Raw genomic sequence first — 22,076 nt, 5'->3', positions numbered from 1 at the left:
CCTTTTCAGTAGCTAAGCTTTACAAATAAAAGAAAACCTTTTTTTTTTTTTTTTTTTTTTTTTTTTTGCTAGAATTTCTTAACATTGTACTTGCAAAGATAAGATAGGATACTCTTGTCATCAATTTATAGTATTGGTCATACCAAATGCCAAACATGTGAAAAACTAAATGAAAATTTTCATATAGCTTATTCTAAATGTTAAAATTCAGAACATAGAAATGAAATTTGGTCCTGAAATATAGATAGGATTAACATAGATCTGGAATAAGAAAATGGACATTTGTTGGTAAAGCAAGATTAGGAAGTTTCACTGAAATGAGATTCAACATTCTGTGGTAAGATAGACACAATGAGACACAATGTCCTCCAGCATAAACCAATATATGCTAAATCATAGGTGGCAATAGTCTTGATAAAGAGAAACAAGTATGAGGAATGAATAGCAAAACTGACCATAAATATAGTGCCTCTGACTTCTGAGGAAGTGGTTCCACATAATGTTCACACTGAGGTCAAAATATGAGAGAACATAATTTCACATTGGAGACAAGTCAAATTGTCTGAGTAAAGGAGGTGCAAAAGAATCAATCAGGCAGTTGCTGAAAATACCTATTTAAAATATTAATTCTGTCTTTATTTTGCATTTGAATTTAATGTGCTCTTTATATTAAATACAGATCTAATTAAAGGATATTGTTTTTGGTTTATACCCCAGGGATTTTTTTCTCTGGTAGAATGAAAGTTCTCACTGACGCTCATGTAACATGAGATAAAAACTTTGTTTATGGGAAGAATCTTTAAAAACTAAGCATGTATGAATAGAATTTGAGAGTTTTGCAGGAAGAGATTTCAATAATAATATATGACAGGGTTCAAGACAAACTGATTTGTATTTTCTCCCTCTTTAAAGCTCTGTTCTATTAGGCACATTACTTGCCTACGCTGGGCTTGAATTTCTTTATCTGTAAAACTGTAAAGAACAGGGGCTAGTAACAGTACTTATTTCTATTTTTTGTGGGAATTGAGATGATCAATATAATGCTCTTAGCACCTAGCAAAAGTGGATATTACATTCTTATTAGCTATTAATTTTTAATTTTTTAATTTTTGAGATGGAGTCTCGCTCTGCCTCCCAGTCTGGAGTGCAGTGGCACGATCTCGGCTCACTGCAAGCTCCGCCTCCTGGGTTTACGCCATTCTCCTGCCTCAGCCTCCCAAGTAGCTGGGACTACAGGCACCCGCCACCATGCCCGGCTAATTTTTTTTTTTTTTTTTTTTTTGTATTTTTTTTTTTGAGGCCAGTCTGCGCTGTGTCTCAGACTGGAGTGCAGTGGGCGATCTCAGAGCTCACTGCAAGCTCCATACTCCTGGGTTCGCCATTCTCCTGCCTCCAGCCTGCCGAGTAGCTGGGACTACGAGCCGCCCTGCCTGGCTAATTTTGTATTTTTAGTAGAGACATGGTTTCACCGTGTTAGCGGATGGTCGATCTCTGACTCATTGATCCACCGCCTCAGCCTCCCAAAGTACTGGGATTACAGGCGTGAGCCACCACGCCTGGCCTTAAAAATTTAATTATTATTGTTGTTGTTATATTTAGTGCTCTCTGTGTTGTTTGGTACCATGGGAAATTTCTCTTGGATTTCTTGCTCCCTTCCAGCATACACAGAGTAATCTTTCAAAAATACAAATTTAATCATTTTATTCACGAACTTAAAGTCCTCCAGTGGCTTTCAATTTGTTTAGGACAAATGTTTGGAATATTGTCTCTTTGATGTGTTTCACATACTTTTACTCACATCACAAGCTCTTACCATACTGTATTATAGTCATCTCTATAATTAATTATATCTCCATATGTACAATACGCTGTATGAGACTGTATCTCTGTTTTCCACTCTGTATCTTTAACATGTAACAGAATGCCTGACACATGTTAGGTGCTCAAAATATTTTCTGAATTGATTAATACATCAATAAATGGAGAGACAGTGGGAGCTGAAATCAGATCTGGATTCATTCATGGAAAGGTGAAAGTAAGAATTAGGAAATATGAAGAGCTCCCCTCAGGGGCAACTATAGATTCCCACAACCTAGTGTCCGAGTGATTAGTCCTTTTGTGTGTCTATTTATAGGCATGAGAAATGTCTCCCCAGACCCAAATATTTTATACTTTGAAATTTTCAAATAAAAGTACTTGAAATATGTATGGCCAAAATTTATAAAATTATTATGATTAATGCTATTATCTTTTAGAGTGGTAGTATTTCTAGTGTGGGTGATTGCATATAAGGAAAGTATACTTTTATTCTTAGAATGAAATGTGATTTGATTGATAGCCTCCTAAACCTACGTAAAGGCAGCTATATTGAGATCATAGGGAGGATTATTGGTTGCGTTGATGGGTTGTAAAAAAGGAAAAATAATGGAAAAGAATATAGGAAACAAACATTTATTGAATGTGCAATATATGTAAAGCACCATATTAGGTACATTAATCCATTTTATTATTTAATAAAACAGAGCTTTTGAGTCTTTCTGTATTTTCTGTTTTACAGATGAAACATTGAGAGTTTAAACTTGGTGGGGAAGCTAATATATGAATCAATATCAGACAGCTATTTTGTGTTGGGCATTTGTGGTCAGTTATGAAAAGATGAAACTGCATGTAAATACATATCAGATTCTGGTGTTTAACATTTTCCAAATTCCATGCTCCTTTTACTTTTCTAACAACACTGCTGAAGTCAGCGTTTCTAAACAGCTCTAGTTCTTTCAGTAAGGAATGGTATTTGGAAACTAAGATATAGAAACTAGATGTATTCATTGCTATTGGGGTATCACTATTTTAGCCTATTTCAGCGGGCAGAATATGGATTATTCTTTCCATCATAAATTCATGTTAACACCTCAAATGTTAATCCAACACAGAGGGTTCTTCACTGCTTTCATTCAACATTATACTTCCCTTCGAATTGTGGTTGCCAACATTATTAATTTTACTCATTAGCTTAATCCTACAATATACACAAAAGAGTTTCAAAATCACTATTACATACAACTATCGACAACGTATTTAATACGATTCAAGATTTGTTGCAGGATTTTTAAAATCATTATTAGACTGGAGATATGTTTTCAAAATACTTTGTTGAATAGTTATTCATATTTATTTATAGTGATAGTACTTTTTCTACTGATTTTCTTTTTAATTTCAAAAATATTTCTTATTTTAGTCTATTTCACTTAGGAAATTTTTTGTTGTTTTCCTTTATAATTATAATCCTTCTGGTTTAGTCTTTACATATAAAATGAGTAAATACTGATTTTTTTCTGATTTCTATCACTGCATTTCTACATTTGCTCTTATATGTCTTATATAATTTTCTTGCTATCTTTTTGTTCATTTTGAAATAATAGGTTGTAATTTTATTTTTATTTTTTATAAGCTTCACTTTCTGGCCTGCTTTCATTGTCTACAATGATGTTGTTATGCTCTTTATTTTCTTTTTATTATTATTCTGTAAAGGATGAGATAGTGTTTTTTCTGCATTGCTGGTTCTATAAAATTAGTTTTTCTGAACTTTAAGAAGAAGGTTTTCTTTTTTCAGGATTTAAACTACTCCTATTGTGTTTGTGTAGTATCCACAATATCATGGTTCTCTTTATGGTATCTCTGGCTCTGGTTCCTATCACTTCCTTGTTAATGTGGATATTTTTCTGTCTCTTTTCACTATTTTTCTCTGCTAATCAATTAGGATTCTATTCCCAGGAAATTCTCCTCACTTTGGGCTTTGACCTGTAAGAGAGTTTTGGCTGGTTAGTTTTGGGGGTGTAGAGTCCCAGAATGCTTCAGATCCTTTAGATCTTACCATAGATTTTTCGATTTATTGTATTCACACACTAACGCCCATCCCCCCACTCCGAATTTAGCTCCTGTTCTTACTATTTGTTTTGTTTTTTCCATCAAATGCCTCATTACTTTCATCTGTTTCCTCCTGAATAATTGCTAACACAGCAGTGGGCTTACAGTTGTCAATGATTTTTCCCCATTCATTCACATTTTGGATTTCCTGAGGATACTTTGTCACATGGTACTGTTGTAGAAATTCAAAAATTTTGCCTTCTAGTTGTTATGTCTGTTTTTATGAAAGAATCTGGAGAAATTAGAAAACTATGTCACTGCCATAACTATTATCCCACAGTACCTTTAAAAAGTAGTGTTTACATGTTAAAAGCATTATTCAGGCTGAGGAGGGCGGATCACGAGGTCAAGAGATCGAGAGAATTCTGGCCAAAATGGTGAAACCCCTCTCTACTAAAAATACAAAAATTAGCTGAGCGTGGTGGTGCACACCTGTAGTCCCAGCTACTCAGGAGGCTGACTCCATCTCAAAAAAAAAAAAAAAAAAAAAAGAAAGAAAGAAAAGAAAAAAAAAAAGCATCATTCAATAACTATGTCTGGCAAACTAAATTTCTGTGACGTTCACATTTTAGGTGATTTTTATTAAATAAATATTTATTTCTTAAAACATATAAGGTGGGGATAACTGAAATATCCTATAGTTATATCATCAGAGGTATGATTAGGGGAACTTGGATATTTAAGTATCACAAGAGTAAATTTAAGGCAATTCAAATGGTTGACCTCAAATTATTGAATATTTTCTGTATGTAAAATAGACAAAAAAATCAGGTATAGTGAGTGAAAGTTTTAGAAAGACAAATTTCAGCTTATTTTCCAAGAAAAATGTTTAACTCTGATTGTCTGATTGTATGGTTGCAAATTTCTTTTTGCAGGTAGTGTTAATGTAGGAACCATCTAAATGCTAGGGCCATAGTAAACTAGGTTTTAGCAGAAGCGAAAGTTTACTATATGAAAAGTCTAAGATACTTAGACTGCACTTTCTAGTAAATATGATTAAAATACATTAATATACGTATTGGAAAATAATAGCAAAATAGTACGTTATCTTATCCAATGAGGAGCAAGAGAAGGAGGCACATAATCATCACTATATATGACAATTTCCTGAAAGCTTTAGTAAATTTGATAATTAAAAGAAGAAGAAATAATGTATTTGTATGTTTACTTATTCAATTCAGTTCTATGTAAGAGGGATCCCCAATATCTTGGCTTAAACTCGGCAGAAGTTTTGTTTTTTGTTTTTTTTTTTGGTTGTTGTTGAGACAGAGTCTCGCTTTCTCGCCCAGGCTGGAGTGCAGTGGCCGGATCTCAGCTCACTGCAAGCTCTGCCTCCCGGGTTTACGCCATTCTCCTGCCTCAGCCTCCTGAGTAGCTGGGACTACAGGTGCCCACCACCTCGCCCAGCTAGTTTTTGTATTTTTTAGTAGAGACGGGGTTTCACCGGGTTAGCCAGGATGGTCTCGATCTCCTGGCCTCATGATCTGCCCGTCTCGGCCTCCCAGAGTGCTGGGATTACAGGCTTGAGCCACCACGCCCGGCCTAGAAGTTTTGTTTTTAATGTGAGAAGAGTCTGTAGTTCAGAAAGTCCAGGCCTGTACAAAAGGCCAAAATCAAGGCACAAAATCAAGGACCCAACCTTCCTCTAACTTTTCAATCTACCTTTCTAATTTGTGTGTTTTATCTTCAAGGTCATTTATGCTCAGAATGGCTGCCAGAGTTCCAATCTTTACATCTGATTGTATGCTGGAAGACGGGCAATACTGAGTGGCAGAAAGGGGCACATCTCCCCGTTATAACAGCAATTTTAATCACCCTTATTGGATTTACTGCATTTCCCTTTTCCTACATTTCCTTGGCCAGAATTCCCCTTTCCTACATTTCCTTGGCTAGAATTTAGTTATATGGGTACACTGGCAGCTAAGAAATAGGGTCTTTTATCTGATCTCTTTGTCATCTGTATGAAATTTGGCTACTGTTACTAAGTATTAAAAAGAGAATTAGAATTGAGTGGTGTCAGGCAGTTTCTGCCACAGAATATTTGAAAGCAAAAGACAAAATAATAATTATTGCCTAGCTGCTACAAATGCATGTATGAACAAAGGAGAAAGGCTAGCATATCAAGAATCTAAGCATCTGTCCCATGAAGATAGAAAAATAGCAGAAGTTATACCCAAACAGAGTAAAGGGGAATAAGAAAAGTAGTATCAGAAATTAATGAAATGGAACACAAATATACAATAAGCATGAGAAAATGCACAAGAAAATAATAATATATTTAAGAGTTCATTATTTATGGAGAGAAATTGGTAGTACTCCAGCAAGACTGATAAAGCAAAGAGAAAGTAAAAATATAAATTACCAACATAAAGAATTTAAAAAGGCACATTGCTATAGGTCTACACATATTAAAGTGAATAAAGAACTTTATACCAAAAATTACAATTTTTTATGTGATATGAAAAAATTCTGTGAAGAAACACAATTTTCAAACTGACAAAGGAAGAAATAAAAATACTAAATAGTTGTACATATGTTAAAAAGTTGAACACATTCTTGAAATTCTTTTCACAAAGAGACATTGAGCCTGGATGAATTTACTGATGAATGGTTCTATACATGTAAGGAAAATATAATGCCATCTTACATAAATTTCCCAGAGAGTAAAGGAAAACACTTTACATATTATTTTGAGAGACCAACAAAACCTTAATACTAAAATCTTACAAAGACTTTACAAGAAAGAACATTTCAGGTCAGTGTCATGAATACAAATGTAAAAATCATGAATACAATATTAGAAAATTAGATCGAATGATACAGAAAAAATAATAATACCTTATAACCAATTTAAGTTTATTCCAGGAATACAAGGTTAGTTTAACATTAGAAAATCACTTATATTAACAGAATAAAAGAGGAAAATAACACCATGGGCATTCCTCACTTTTGCCCCGAACCATGTTGATGAAAATGTGTGCCTATTTATTATAAGCCAGTCGTGTCCTCACTTCACATGGTTTCAAGGTAACTAAGATTTGATCTTATTTGATCTCATATCACATGTGGTAGGTATAATTCCTAGGTGACCCACATGGCTTTTGTTCCCTGGTGTTACTCGCATGATCATGTTATGTTGCAGGACAAATTATATTATGCTAATTATGGTCAAATAAATTATGCTGAGACTACTCCACTACACCTACCAGATTCAAAGTCAAAGCACCCTATCCAACCAACACTATAGATACATCTATAACAAAAAATACTTCCCTACAAAAAATTAGAAGAAGCAACTGTTAACACCAGATGTCCAGATGTCAATGTAAAGACACAAGAAACATGAAAAAGCAGGAAACATAATGCCTCCAAAGAAACACAATAATTCTCTATAAACAGATTCCAAAGGAAAAAAATGTATTTGAAATGCCTGAAAATTTTTTTTCATGATTTTAAAGGAACTCAGTGAGATATAAAAGAACACGGTTAAGCAATACAAAGAAATCAGAAAAGCAATTCATGAATTCTTGAATGAGAAATTTAAAGTGATCAAATTCTCACATTTTGAAAGACTCAGAAGAAGAAGAGATGGACAAAGATGTAGAAAACCTATTTAATGAAATAATAGCTGAAAACATCTTAAGTCTTGCAAAACATATAGGCCCACATACAGAAAGCTTAAAAGTCCTCAAAAAGATTCAACCCCAAAAGGTCTTCTCAATGGCACAGTATAGTTAAACTGACAAAAGACAAAAGCAGAGAGAGTTCTAGAGACAGCAAGAGAAAGGCATCAAGTCACATATAAGGAAATCCCCCTCAGACTAACAGTTAAAACTGTATCCAAAACATGTTTTTATCAATAATGCATGCCTTTTGAATTAAGTTTTCTGACACTTTCACTTTATTTTATGGACATTGTGTTGATATTGGAAAGCTCTCCTGAAATGATTAGCATTTTGACATAAAATCATTATTCTCTACTATAATTGTCAGGGTAGCAACCTGTGTTATCAAATATCAAATTAATTGGGTTTGAAAAATACCTTAAAATGTTTTATTTATCATGAGTTAGAATCTTTCATGGTTGATCAGAGAAAAAGAGTAGATAAAAAGAGAAAAATTTATTTATTTCATATGAAGTTTTTTTATAATTTTCTTGCTGCCTGTATAATGATAAGCATAGAAAATTGTAGAGATTAAGTGTACTGGCCGGAGGCAGTGGCTCACGCCTGTAATCCCAGCACTTTGGGAGGCCAAGGCGGGTGGATCACAAGGTCGGGAGATCGAGACCATCCTGACTTACACAGTGAAACCCCGTCTCTACTAAAAATACAAAAATTAGCTGGGCGTGGTGGCGGGTGCCTGTAGTCCCAGCTACCCGGGATGCTGAGGCAGGAGAATGGCAGGAACCCGGGAGGCGGAGCTTGCAGTGAGCCGAGATCCTGCCACTCACTCCAGCCTGGGTGACAGAACAAGACTGCGTCTCAAAAAAAAAAAAAAAAAAGAGATTAAGTGTACCAAATTAAATTTGCTTTTTAATTTTTATTGTTCATAGGCAATTCTTTTCTTTTGATACAGAGTCTTACCTGTAGTCCAGGAAGGACTGCAATGGCATTATCTAAGCTCACGGCAACCTCCACCTTCCTGGGCTCAAGTGATTCTTCCACCTCAGCCTCCTGAGTGGCTGGGACCACAGGCACACATTGCCATGCCTGGCTCATATTTGTATTTTTTGTAGAGATGGAGTATTTTTTGTAGAGATGGAGTTTCGCAATGTTGCCCAGGCTGGCCTCCAACTCCTGGGCTCAAGCAATCTGCCTGCCCTGTCCTCCTAAAGTGCTGAGATTACAAGTGTGAGCCGCCTCAACTGACCAATTATAGGGAATTCTTATAAAGGCTATTTTATTTATTATAAAACAATATTAACTATTTAGATCTAATCAACTATCCTACTTACTGTGAAGTTTTTGGTGTTATTCAAAGTTGACAGTGGATTAGAATCATCAGATAATGTATTCAAGTTCTGGCTTGGCATTGTGTGCCAGACATTTTATGTAATTTACCTGATTTGATCCTATAAACAATCCCAGATAACTTGCTTGAGGTTTCAAAACTTGTAAGTTATAGACACAGGACTCAGGCCCATATTTCATGGATCATAACCAAATAAAATAAAATAAAATAATTTGTATTATTCTGCTAGCACTTGCTAGATCTTGGGAAAATATTATTTCTTAATAAAATTTTCATAGCAAAGTTATGAAATTATATACAAATGTGCACTACCTGCCTTATAGGCATGATATAATTATTTTTATCGATCAGTTCATTCTACAAGTATTTAGTGAGTGCTTCATTCTACAAGTATTTATTGAGTGCCTACCATAGGTTAGGCCCTTTCTAGGTCCTGAAGATACAACAGTGGACAAAACATTTAAATTCACTGCCTTTGTGGTGTTTATATTTTAATAGAATTATTATTTTCACATATATAGTGGCATATAATGGGACATATATAATGGTATGCTAACATTGTATATGATTTTACATTATAAATAACATAATTATTTTATTCCTAATAGATTATTTTTCCTGAAATACAGTCATACACTGCTTAATGACAAGGTTACCTTCTAAGAAATGTGTTGTTAGGTGATTTTGTCATTGTGTGAATACCATAGAGAGTACTTAGACAAACTTAGGTTGTAGAGTCTACGACACACCTGAGTTGTGTGGTATAGCCTAGGTGGTGTAGCCTATTTGTAGCCTAGGCCACAAATCTGTATAGAATGTTACTATATTAAATTTTGTAGGCAATTGTGACCTAATGATAAGTATTTGTATATCTAAATATAGAAAAGAGAGGAAAAATATGGTAATATAATTTCATGGGGACCAGCAGTGTATATCCAGTTTGTCATTGACTGGAACATCATTATATGGCATATAACTATATACTTTGTAGGAAGTTTTAAATGTACACTTGTCTTTATTAAGTCATTTGATCCTCACAGCAGTTCTATGAGATAAATATTACTTCATAGATATGATAGAGAAAATTGAGGATTTATTTTTGAAAGTAGATAAAAAGAAGAGAAAATACTACATTTAAATACTTAATACAAATATAATTAAGAAAAAACTAAGTAATTCATTATATTTTAGTGGTGGAATATTTTACAAAACTCTTTCCAAATTTAGATTGTAGGCCTAGTATACTTGTGCTGTCTTTCTGATTACGTGGTTGATGAATAGCTAATGAGTTACTTCTTTCATAATTGATTAAAGCAAGTAATTTTTTAAATCTTTCTCACCTAAAAGTTTAGAAGATTAGATTATGTAGTATCTGGAGTTCTTACTTGCAAACAGCAGAAACTAACTGTAAATGACTTAGACAATAATAGAATTGGTTAGAGGCTTATTCAGGAAGCTCATCAAAAATTCAGGAAGACACAGTAACTAGCCTTGGAAAATGAACAGCAGCAAGAAGCATGGCAGAGCCAACTCCAGACAGCGTTCCTAATTTTCTGTTATTATTGGCTACTTGTCTCCCCATTATTCTGTTGCAGCTGTCATGAGTGCCCTTTTGCTGTCCTTGTGCTTTTGGATTGTCCCTAAAAAGTAAAAATCCAGGGAGAAAGCACCGAATTGGTTAAGCTAAGTCATATGACTGTTGCCTTAGCTGTTAGGAAAATGGAAAATGGGATTTGTTTTCTGAAGTCATTCATACGCTAGTGATAACAACATTAGTAGAGGTACCCAAAATGGAAGGATTTTCAGATGTTGTCTACCTCTACTAAATATACATTAAATTATTTTTGTATGTATAGACCATATTATCATAATAAGCAAGATTGTTATGGGGTCTCTATAATATTTCTGTAGGTCAAAATATTTTAAATTTAATTTAAAATTGTACATGTATGTGCGTCTGTATGTGCATTTATTTTTCATTTTTCCTCAAAAATTTCTAAGGCAGAATGGGAGAAAAATGTGTGCGTGTGTGTGTGTGTGTACACACACATGGATGAATTAGGATAAAATATAGATATAAGGTTGGGAAACTACAGTCCGCAGGAAAAATCTGATATAGACTGTGCATAAGGAATAATAGTTTTTATAATTTAAAAGGATTGTTAAGAAAAAAGAAAAATATGCTATAGAACATATATACACTCTAACGTCTACATATTTACTAATTAGCTTTTTATAGAAAAAGTTTGTTACCCGTGACTGATACAGAAGATACAATGGAGATAATGTGATAAATGGTTTTTTTGCTGTGGTTTTTTTTTTTTTTTTTTTTTTTTTTTTGTGGACTGTTACAGGCCTCTGAATTTGAGGCTTGCTTGAAGCTATGTCCAAGAAAGTGAAAAAATAAATACAACTTTTTTTTCTAATTTTTAAGTTGATAGAAAAATATCAATCTAGTTTCCTTGAAATATAAAATCTATTGAAAATAAAGGAATGTTTCATGTTAAACTGGACTGCAGAAATTTGTTCTAGATTAAGTTTTCATATAACTAACTTAGAAATCTGCATTGTTGATTACTTGGGCAGTATTTGATATGTGGATATCCTGGGATCATGCCAAATGTGGTTGCAAATAAGACTTCTTGTCAAATGAAGGGACACTGATTATAATCTAGGAAATTAGACCAAAGGTCAGGACTAGGAAGTTAGCTAATCGGCCTATCAAAGTTAAGGGCACCTTGTTAAGGAGAAAAGAGAAAAAACAAGAGCTACTAACTGAAAGGTGCCCACATAGGTAAAGAATAAATGGACCATAGTTGATTCGGAGGCCAAAATTTTAAACACCAACATCTATATATGCATTTTAAATGTATATCATTACTGCTTTGCTAGTTCTTAAAGGAATATAAATTATTATAAGATAATACTCAAAATAGCATTATCACAACTTATATGAATCAGGAAATGATTAGTCTCATTTAAAATTACTGACATTAAAGATTTACTTTAAGTATAAAACATTTATGATGTACTTAATATAATTTGTTAATATGAAAGCATTACAGGCAACTTTTTAGTAATATATCTGATGTGCCAATGGTAGTTACCATAGCTATCTGGGGAGTACATTTTGAGACTTAATTTTGGAATTATGAGATAAAAAGTTATAATATATAATACATAAAAGGTTATTATAATTTGTTATAGTAAGTTGTGTAATTTTGAATGCTGAGTGTGTTCAATAATATTATTACTTATGTATAATGAAGATTAGGTTAATTCCTACCTTAAATGTTAGGTATATTAAAGATACCAGTAGCACAAGTTCCTTAAAGAAAATTATATTTTAAATAATAAATTTATGCCAACATTTGCATGAAAAATGTTTAATAAAGTGAATTTCCTAGATATATACAATGATTTAAAATATTGTCTAGCTTTGCATATGGTAGGGATTGTTAACCATCTGTTAAGACAAAGTACAAATTCAAGGCAATACTATCTAAAACTTGCATCTTCAAAATTTACCTTACTTTGTTTAATGCTATATTGAAACACAGATGTGCTTCTTTCTTCTACTATTTGTCAACCAAAAATTATCTTTATTAGAATGCTATTAAGGAATCAATAACATTTTATGACTGGGTAAACAATTTTAATAATTAAATATTATCCATAAAATAGGGTCTCACGTTCATCTTACCAGTTGAATAATGATCCTTCTGAAGTTGTCAGAAATGGACTGAATTGTTTCCTTATTTAAAGTTTATTCCAAATAATTTTAATTACACTAATACTTTGCAAAATATTTTGACTCCTTTGAAACTCAGAATAAAAAATAGATGTTTATATTAGTCTTATTAGAAAGTAGTTTTCCATTTTTCAGAAGCGGTACTAGAAGCAGAATATTTTGTGTGTTTGCTTTCTTTCAAAATGAATGGGCTTCTAATAGATACACATGCAAGACAGCTTTATTGCTATCTTCTTGTCCCCATTAGACTTACTGGAAGATTGGTGGCATAAAAAGGTGGGTGGACTCATTCCAATAATCTGTGGGTCTTCCTGCACTTAAGGCAAGTATAGTACATCCATCAGCAGGTTTCAGGAGCTGCAAAAATAAGTGGCATGGCCTTGATGCATGCCCTGATGATTCAAGCTGTAACAGCATGATCACTTCTGTCTGCCTTCTTTATGGATTCAGGTAAGTATAGCCCTGACTCTTTTAAGCAAGCATTTCTGGCCATTCCAGGAATAAGTACCCTTTAAAAATACAAAATTCACATGAAATTGTATACAACAGATGACACTGAAATTTAAGCTACTTTAACAGTCAGCCTTATATCTGTGACTTTTACATAGGCTTTGGCTACCTATTCTAACGATGGTTTGGCCACCTAATTTGCAAAGTCAGAAAGTCACATTACAATGCAGTATTTCCTTAGTTGAAGTGGACTGGGTGTGGTGTGATTAATTCTGCTTTGGTAAAGTAGGTAAACACTATTAGGAGGAGAATATGCTAAAATTGAAGCTTTAACAATTCCTGAGTGATATGTGGATCTCATTATCTCATTTGAATGGATAATTAATAATTTGAGAAGCAGTATTTTTAGTAAAGTGGAAGTATTGGTGATACTATGGATGTGAATAGAGACTGGTACAGCTACTGTGGGAAAAATATGAAGGTTCCTAAAGTAACTTAAAATAGTACTACCATATGATGCAACGATTCAACCCCAGTCTTTCCAACTCAAAGGAAATGAAATCACCACCTTGTAAAGATGGCTGCACTCCCACGTTCATTGCAACATTATTCACAATAGCCAAGATACAGAATCAATGCAAATGTCCATCAAGGAATAAACAGATAAAGAAATTGTTAAATAAGTTTGTGTATATGTATGTGTGTGTGTGTATATGTGTGTAAATGAAATATTATTCAGAATAATATTATTCAGTGCCTTTAAAAAGAATGAGAATTCTTTAGGGGAAGAAGTGGTAATTCTCAGTTTAATCTCTCCAGGATTAAATTATGAAACTGCTTTTGACTTGATAGTCCAGTTATCTTTTAATAGTGGAAAACAGAAGTACACTAGGAAAATTTTTCATAAAGCAACAAAATGAGTCCAATATTTTACCAAAATAATATTGTTTGTGTTTTTTTCTTAGTTTTATATAACTCATAATTTTGGATAAAAGTGACATAAAATTGTAAAAAATTAGAAGAACATTTTTATCAAACAAAATATGTATCTAATACATATTTAGAAATAAAAAAGTATTGGGTTAAATTATCTGCATCTTAAAAATACCAGATGTTAATAAATAATTACTGAATAAATCAATGTCTACATTGGTGGGTTCAAAATGTTACATTTAGAAATTTTAATATTTTTAGAAACAATTCAAACAATATATCTGTCCATTCATATTTTCTAGATACTGTTTTTGTGGCAATACAGGCAAACTGAATTTTTTTTCTTGAAAAAGCCATAATCACGCTTTTGTGTAAAATATTAGCTCAAACCGTGTTTTACTGATGCAACATTGCCATCTAACCATGCTTATTTTTAGAATCATCAACTTATTTGTATTTTGAATTGATAATCTAGCGTGTACTATTAAGAAACTGAAGTATATTTTTAAAAATTTACTATTGGAGATATAAATTAGAATAGACAACAAGAACTGAGCTACAAATTTAGTTTTGAACATCTTGGCAGCCAAAGAAAACCTAGTTTGATGATGTTAGTATATTAGTTGCTTGATGTGTCTTAAATGCTTTAGGTGTTTTAGGTGTTGAGAATACAAAAAGATGCAAATTATGGTTCCTAATCATAAGAAGATAATAGTTCAGTTATAGAGACAAACAAACACAGTATTTTATCTACTATGATAAATATTACAGTAGACAAATATTCACCCAACTTTGTGGGCATACAGTTAAGTCTGATTGGGTGAGGTTGTCAAGAAAGACTTCATAGAGGTTATATTACACGAATTTTTTCAAAAATTTAAAAATTTCAGCAAGTATGGAATGTATGTATGTTTTTACATTGGAAGGGATGTGGTGCCAGAAGAGTGGGATTAGTTGTAAAGGGTTTAATTCTAGTCAAACTATAGGATGTGTAAAGTTATTGAGGTAGGGAAGGACATTTCACATTAATATGATAATAACTTATTTGGTGTGAAAATACCTTAGAGCAGGGGAAATAAGCTTAATTGCCTTGTAGTGGGAAATCGTGTCCTATATGATTTCAGTCCTTTGACTTTGAATTTCACTGAGATTTGCTTATGGCCCATGCTTTTCACCTGTGCTTAAAAAAAAGTGTCCTCAATAGTTATTGGCTAGCATATTGTTTGTATTTCTATTAGGTCACTGGTTAGGTGGTGTTCAACTGTTCTATTCCTTATTAATTTTGGGATTACTAGATTTATCAGTCACTGGGAGAAGTGCACTTACATCTCTCACTGTGATTGTAGATGTATTATTATTTCATTATAGTTAGGTCTTGTTTTATGTATTTTGAACCACGATATTAGTTGCATAAAAATTTTAAATCATGTCAGTCTGTCCATTGAACCTTTTATCTTTATGAAATGACTGTCAATTCATCTAGTAATCTTTATGGCTTAAAGTTTACTTTATCAAATATATTTGCACTGGCTTGTTTTTTATTTAGTTTTTGCATGTTTATTTTCTATCCATTTGGTTATAGGTTGTAATCGTTCTGTATATTTATCTTTATCTATCTATCTCATAAATAGCAGAGTTTGGTTTTTTAAATCAAGTTATAATTTTTATATTAGCTATCATATTTGGACTATTCACATTAAATGCTATTCCTAATGTTTGGGGTATTAAATACATTTTTATTTTTGCTTTTTGCTTTTCTCTCCTGTTCTGCAAATTTTCTTCCTCATATTTCTTGCCTTCTTTGGAATTTAGTTTTTATTATTGTATGTTTTCCCCCTCTACTGTTTTGGAAGATGCACTCTATATTTCCAATTTTGAAGAATCAGTAATCCTGGCAATTAACATATGCTTATTTACTTTAATATATCTTCATTTAATTAGTACCTTTACTCTTCTTCTTGACCATATAAAAATTTTAGAGCTCCACTTCCATTATATCGCCTTTTCAACTTTCATGCTATTTTGACATGTACTATAATTTTATCTATGGGTTATAATAAGACATTAATATTGTTATTTTCATATAGTCAGTATTTATATTAAGAAATATTATCCTTTGTTATAAGTAGTGGCAAGCCATTACAAGTGTTTAAGCACAGAAGAGATGTCATGAGATGTTACTCTACAGTTATGTGGAATAAAAGTTTTAATGAGGGAAGACTAGAGCCATCAATCCTAGGTTACTAAAATAGTTTAGGTGAATCATAAGGGCCTGGAATAAAATATAGATGTAGGGATCGGATAAAGGTATTTATGGGTACAATCCAGAGAATTTGGTGAGCAAATGGGTAGTGGTTGTTACAGTGAGAAAAAGAAGCATATGATGGATGACACTAAAAATTGTGGTGTATGCAATTGCATGGATAGTGGCCAGTCCTCACTACTTCCCTTCCTAGCTTCTTGCTTTTTCCTTCCGTCCCTTCTTTGCTTCCTTCCTTCCTTCCTTCCTTCCCTCCTTCCTTCCTTCCTTCTTTCCACTGAAGAGTTTGAAGTCAAATTATACATTTTATTTCCCCAAAGCCATCATATTTTCATCATTTACAGCTTAACATTTTACATTTATGTGTGTGTGTGTATACATATTTTTGTGTGTGTTTATATATATATTTATTTATTTATTTTTGCAGAGACAGGGTCTTATTATGTTGCCCAGGCTGGTCTCAAACTCCCAGCCTCAAGTGTTGGCCTCGCAAAGTGTCATATTACAGGCTTGAGCCACCATGCCCAGCCACTCTCATATTTTCTATGATAAGTGTACTGGGGGCTGTATTGGAGAGAAAGGGAAGGTGCTGGGAGAGGAACAGATATGTCATAGATAATTGAATTTCATATGTAACCCAGTTACCTCCTGGATCCCATGTAGTCCTGGGAGCTATGAAATATGATTTGAGTATAAACATTATCATCTTTAAAATGAAAAATACTCCCATTACAGGTGTAACTGGCAGCATGTTCTGAGTCCAAAAATGTAGTTTCTCAATCCACTTGTTTTGAAACACAGTCTTTGCTGTCTGCTTTCTTGAAAGCAGCCATAAGAGAGGATTTTTGTTTAAACAAAGGCCATTTCATTCTCCTGAAGAGTTCCACTTGCAGTTTTTCTCCTTTTGTTTCTCATATTGAGACAACAGACATTCAACTTGACATGCCTAGCTGACCTCTGGGTCAAACCCTGCCCATGGGACACCAAAAAGTAAGTAAATAGGTCTGGTAATGTATTGAAGGATATTTGGAGACAGTCTGGGAATTTCGGCCCCAGTTTATCCAGAAGGAATAGCTGAAAATAGACTTTTTATGACCCAGGAGAATTATGAAGTGTGATTTGGCTATAAATGTGATCATCTTTAAAATGAAAAATGCTAAAGGTCTTTATGCTTATCTGTACTGGCCTCTACCCCATACTTGTAATCATACATCCATGTCACATTCCCATTAAATAAAGTCAGGGCCTTGGTTTTCTTTTTTTCCTTTTTTTTTTTTTCGGAAGCAAAAGAGCCAGGTTATTTATTTTCTTTCTTTTTTTTCTTTTTTTTTTTTTTTTTTTTTTTTTTTTTGATTATACTTTAAGTTCTGGGATACATGTGCAGAACATGCAGGTTTGTTATATAGGTATACATGTGCCATGGTGGTTTGCTGCACCCATCAACCCATCATCTACATTAGGTATTTCTCCTAACGCTATCCCTCCCCTACCCCTCCACCCCCTGACAGGCTCCAGTGTTGATGTTCCCCTCCCTGCGTCTATGTGTTCTCATTGTTTAGCTCCAACATATGAGTTGGAGAATATGCAGTGTTTGGTTTTCTATTCTTGTGTTTGTTGAGAATGATAGTTTCCAGCTTCATCCATATCCCTGCAGAGGACATGAACTCATCCTTTTTTATGGCTGAATAGTATTCCATGTTGTATATGTGTCACATTTTCTTTATCCAGTCTAAGTCTTTGCTATTGTGAACAGTGCTGCAATAAACATACCTGTGCATGTGTCTTTATAGTAGAATGATTTATAATCCTTTGGGTTTATACTCAGTAATGGGATTGCTGGGCCAAATGGTATTTCTCATTCTCAACCCTTGAGGAATTGCCACACTGTCTTCCACAATGGTTGAACTAATATACACTCCCACCAATAGTGTAAAAGCATTCCTGTATCTCCACAGCCTCACCAGCATCTGTTGTTTCCTGACTTTTTGAAGATCGCCATTTTCTAACTGGTGTGAGATGGTATCTCATTGTGGTTTTGATTTGCATTTCTCTAATGACCAGTGATGATGAGCTTTTTTTCCATATGTATGTTGGCCACATAAATGTCTTCTTTTGAGAAGTGTCTGAAAGATGCTTGTTATATAAAATCTGCAGTAACAATTTAGGTTGATTGTTTAATTTTAAAAAGTGTTGTAAATAAAATAGGAGTGAATTTAAAAAATTTAAAGAGGGGATTCTTTTCCCCCTGTAATTATACTAGATATATTGTCTATTATATATTGTCTATTAGGTATATATGATTTTTATTTAGATCATTGTAAAGGCATATCTCCTGCCCCTTAGGAACCAAAAGTTGAAACCAAAAGCAATCATGAATGCAAGAAATAGCCATAAATATTATACTCTTAAAATACTTAACATGTTTTTAACAAACAACAGTAAAATAATAAACTTAATTCAGTGCTTGAAGATATAAAGAACCATTATGAGGTTCGGCAAATAAGACTCTTAAAGTTTTCTACTTCAACTGTTTATGGTTTGAGTTGCAGTATAAAATGAATCAAAATGGTTTTCCCTTTAACCTTAATAATTTCTACTGAATGACTGTGAAAAGAGTGGAAAGAATGAAGAAGGCTAAGGAAATTTTGCATTTACAGTTAGCAAAATAATTACTAAAAACAATCTGCCTCTGAGAAATTGACTGGAATAACCAAAGTAATAGAAAAATTATGAGTGATAGGTAAGAAGGTAGATAAAACTAATTAATGCTCAAATTAAGGAATAATTCCAAAAGCAAAATCAAAGTCCTTGATGAAATTTCACTATTTCTAATATATATATATATATATATATAAAATTAGATCTATTTCTTTATGGATTCTTGAACAATACTTTATTCTTGAAATTGCCGTTAAGCTGCTCATTAGGGTTCCAGAGAGGTACCTTGGAATGATGCTCACTGCTGTGCTAAGAAACCTTCTGTGTAGCCACCATCTGGAATGATGGCAAAACTCCTTGGTCTTACAGAATTAATTGGGATGTGTTTCCTTCCCTATTTCTGAAGGAGTATTTGAAAGATTGGTATTATTTCTTTCTTAAATGTTTAGTAGAATTCACCAGTGAAGCCATCTGGGCCTTGGATTTTATCTATGAGAATATTATAAATTGTGACTTCAATTTCTTTACTTGTTACAGATCTATCTAGGTTTTGTATGTCTTCTTAAGTTAGTTTTGGTAATTAGTGTTTTTTAAGGAATTTGTCCATTTCATCTACATTTTCCAATTTGTCAATTTGTTGGCATAATATATTTCTCATATTTTATTTTTACTTTTATTATTATTATTATTATTATTATTAATTTATTTATTTATTTATTTTTTTATTTTGAGACGGAGTCTCCCTCTGTCACCCAGGCTGGAGTGCCAGTGGCGCGATGATCTATGCTCACTGCAAGCTCCGCCTCCCAGGTTCACTCAGTCTTCTTGTCTCAGCCTCCCAAGTAGCTGGGACATGTAGTCTGTTTTTTATTTTAGCAATATATGCCTTCTTTTGTTTTAATTAGTTAGCTTACCTAGAGGTTTGCTATTTTGTTGATATTTTAAAGGAATCAAGGATTTTATTGATTTTCTCTACTATTTCTCTAGTTTTTTATTTCACTGATTTCCTTTCTCATTTTTATTCCTTCAATCTTGCTTGCTATGGTATTCCTTTACCTCCCTCCTTCGCCACCCCACCTCAAATTTTTCAAGTGGAAGTTTGGATTTTGATTTGACATATTTCTTATTTTCTGATATAGGCATTTACAGCTGTTTTCATCTAAGCACTGCTTTAGCTACATCTCATAATGTTTTATATGTTGTGTTTTCATTTAACTCAAATAATTTTTAATTGCTTTAGCAATTTATTCTTGTCCCCATGGTTATTTATAAATAATAAATTTATTTGCAGATATATTTGAATTTCCAAAATTTTCTTCTGTTGTTGATTTCTCATTTAATTTTATCATGATTACTGAACATTCTTTTTTGATTTCAATTATTTAAAATTTATTGACTTATTTATAGCCTTGTTTATGAGATATATCCTGGAGAATGTTTCATGTGATTGAGAAGAAACTTCATTCTCTATTATTGGGCGAATTGTTCCATAAACATCAGTTAAGTAAAGTTGGTTGATAGGGTTCCTATAATTTGCTATATGTTTGTTGATTTATTGTGTTGTCATTCTGTCTATTATTTAGAGTGTGGCATTAAAGTCCACAACTCTTACTCTTAAATTGTCTAATTCTTCCTTCAATTGTGCCACTTTTTACATCATATATTTAGGTCGAATTTTTGTTGGGTGCATACACATTTAGAATTGTTATGTGTACCTGATGAATTGACATTTCCAACACTGTAAAATTTTTGTCTTTGTTTCAGTAACATGTTTTATCTTAAAGTCTATTTTGTCTGATATTAGTATAGCCACTCCAGCTTCTTATAGTCACTCTTATTAAGGTATTTTTGCATTATTTTAGTTTTAGCTGATTCGCATCTCTGAATTTTAAAGTTTATTTTGTAGACAGATTGTAGTTAGAACTTATGTTTTGCTATTTTAAAGTTAATCTGAAAACATTTGTCTTTTTTTTTTTTTTTTTTTTTTTTTTGAGAGGGAGTCTCGCTCTGTGGCCCGGGCTGGCTGGAGTGCAGTGGCCGGATCTCAGCTCACTGCAAGCTCTGCCTCCCGGGTTTACGCCATTCTCCTGCCTCAGCCTCCCGAGCGGCTAGTTTTGTGTATTTTTTAGTAGAGATGGGGTTTCACCGTGTTAGCCAGGATGGTTTCGATCTCCTGACCTCGTGATCCACCCGTCTCGGCCTCCTAAAGTGCTGGGATTACAGGCTTGAGCCACCGCGCCCGGCTAAACATTTGTCTTTTAATTGGAATATTTAATCCATTCTCATTTAAAATAATTATTTATATAGCTGGACTTAATCCACCATTTTTCTTTTGGGTTTTTATATATCACATGTATTTCCCTCATTTCTCCTTTATCACATTCTTTTATATTAAACAGGTATTTTCTGGTTTACCATTTTATTTCTTTCTTGCCTTTTACTGTATTTTTTGTTATTTTCTCAGTGGTTGCTCTATGTACTACAATATGTATCTTATCACACTGTACTTCAAATTAATACTACCTTTATTTCAGTAAAATATAGAACTTTGCTCCAGTATAACTTAAATCTCTCTACCTTCCTTTTCCCTATTGTTGTTCTATATTACATCTATATATGGTAATTTAAACCAAACAAAAGTGTCATAATTATTGCTTTTAAAGATATTAAGAGGAAGGAATGTATACTTATAGACTCTTTGAAATTAATGTACATGTTTATAATTTCCATTACTCATGTTTTCTTCCTGTGAGTTGAAGTTGCCATCTGATGTCACTGCAATCTGCTCTCAGTCTACTGTGCCATAGCAGTACTTTTGCACCATGTATATATGACTACAGTGATCAAAAACTTACATCACAACACCAAAATTCCTTTAAATATCTGAAAAACCTTCCCAAGAAGCACATATACAAATAACCTCAGACTGCAAAGAGTCCAATAAATACCCAATTCTTCAATGGCCAGACACTCATAAACATTCACAAGCATCAAGACTATCCAGGAAAACATGACCTCATCAAACAAATTAAATAATGAACCAGAGACTAATCCTGTTGAGAGTGACATATGTGAACTTTCAGACAGATGATTTAAAATAGCTGTCTTGAGGAAACTCAAAATGAT

The 22,076-nt window shown here is 33.1% G+C and overlaps 1 protein-coding gene across 1 annotated transcript in view; it reads left to right on the top strand.

Annotated features, from left to right (window-relative positions):
- Positions 1-22,076, top strand: part of LRRIQ3 (leucine rich repeats and IQ motif containing 3) — a 168,025-nt gene that overhangs the window by 39,533 nt on the left and 106,416 nt on the right. The window lies entirely within an intron of this gene.

This window comes from Papio anubis, chromosome 1 (assembly GCF_008728515.1).
Source record: "Papio anubis isolate 15944 chromosome 1, Panubis1.0, whole genome shotgun sequence".
In the NCBI taxonomy this organism is placed as follows: domain Eukaryota; kingdom Metazoa; phylum Chordata; class Mammalia; order Primates; family Cercopithecidae; genus Papio; species Papio anubis.
This window is presented reverse-complemented; position numbering and strand designations above follow the sequence as displayed.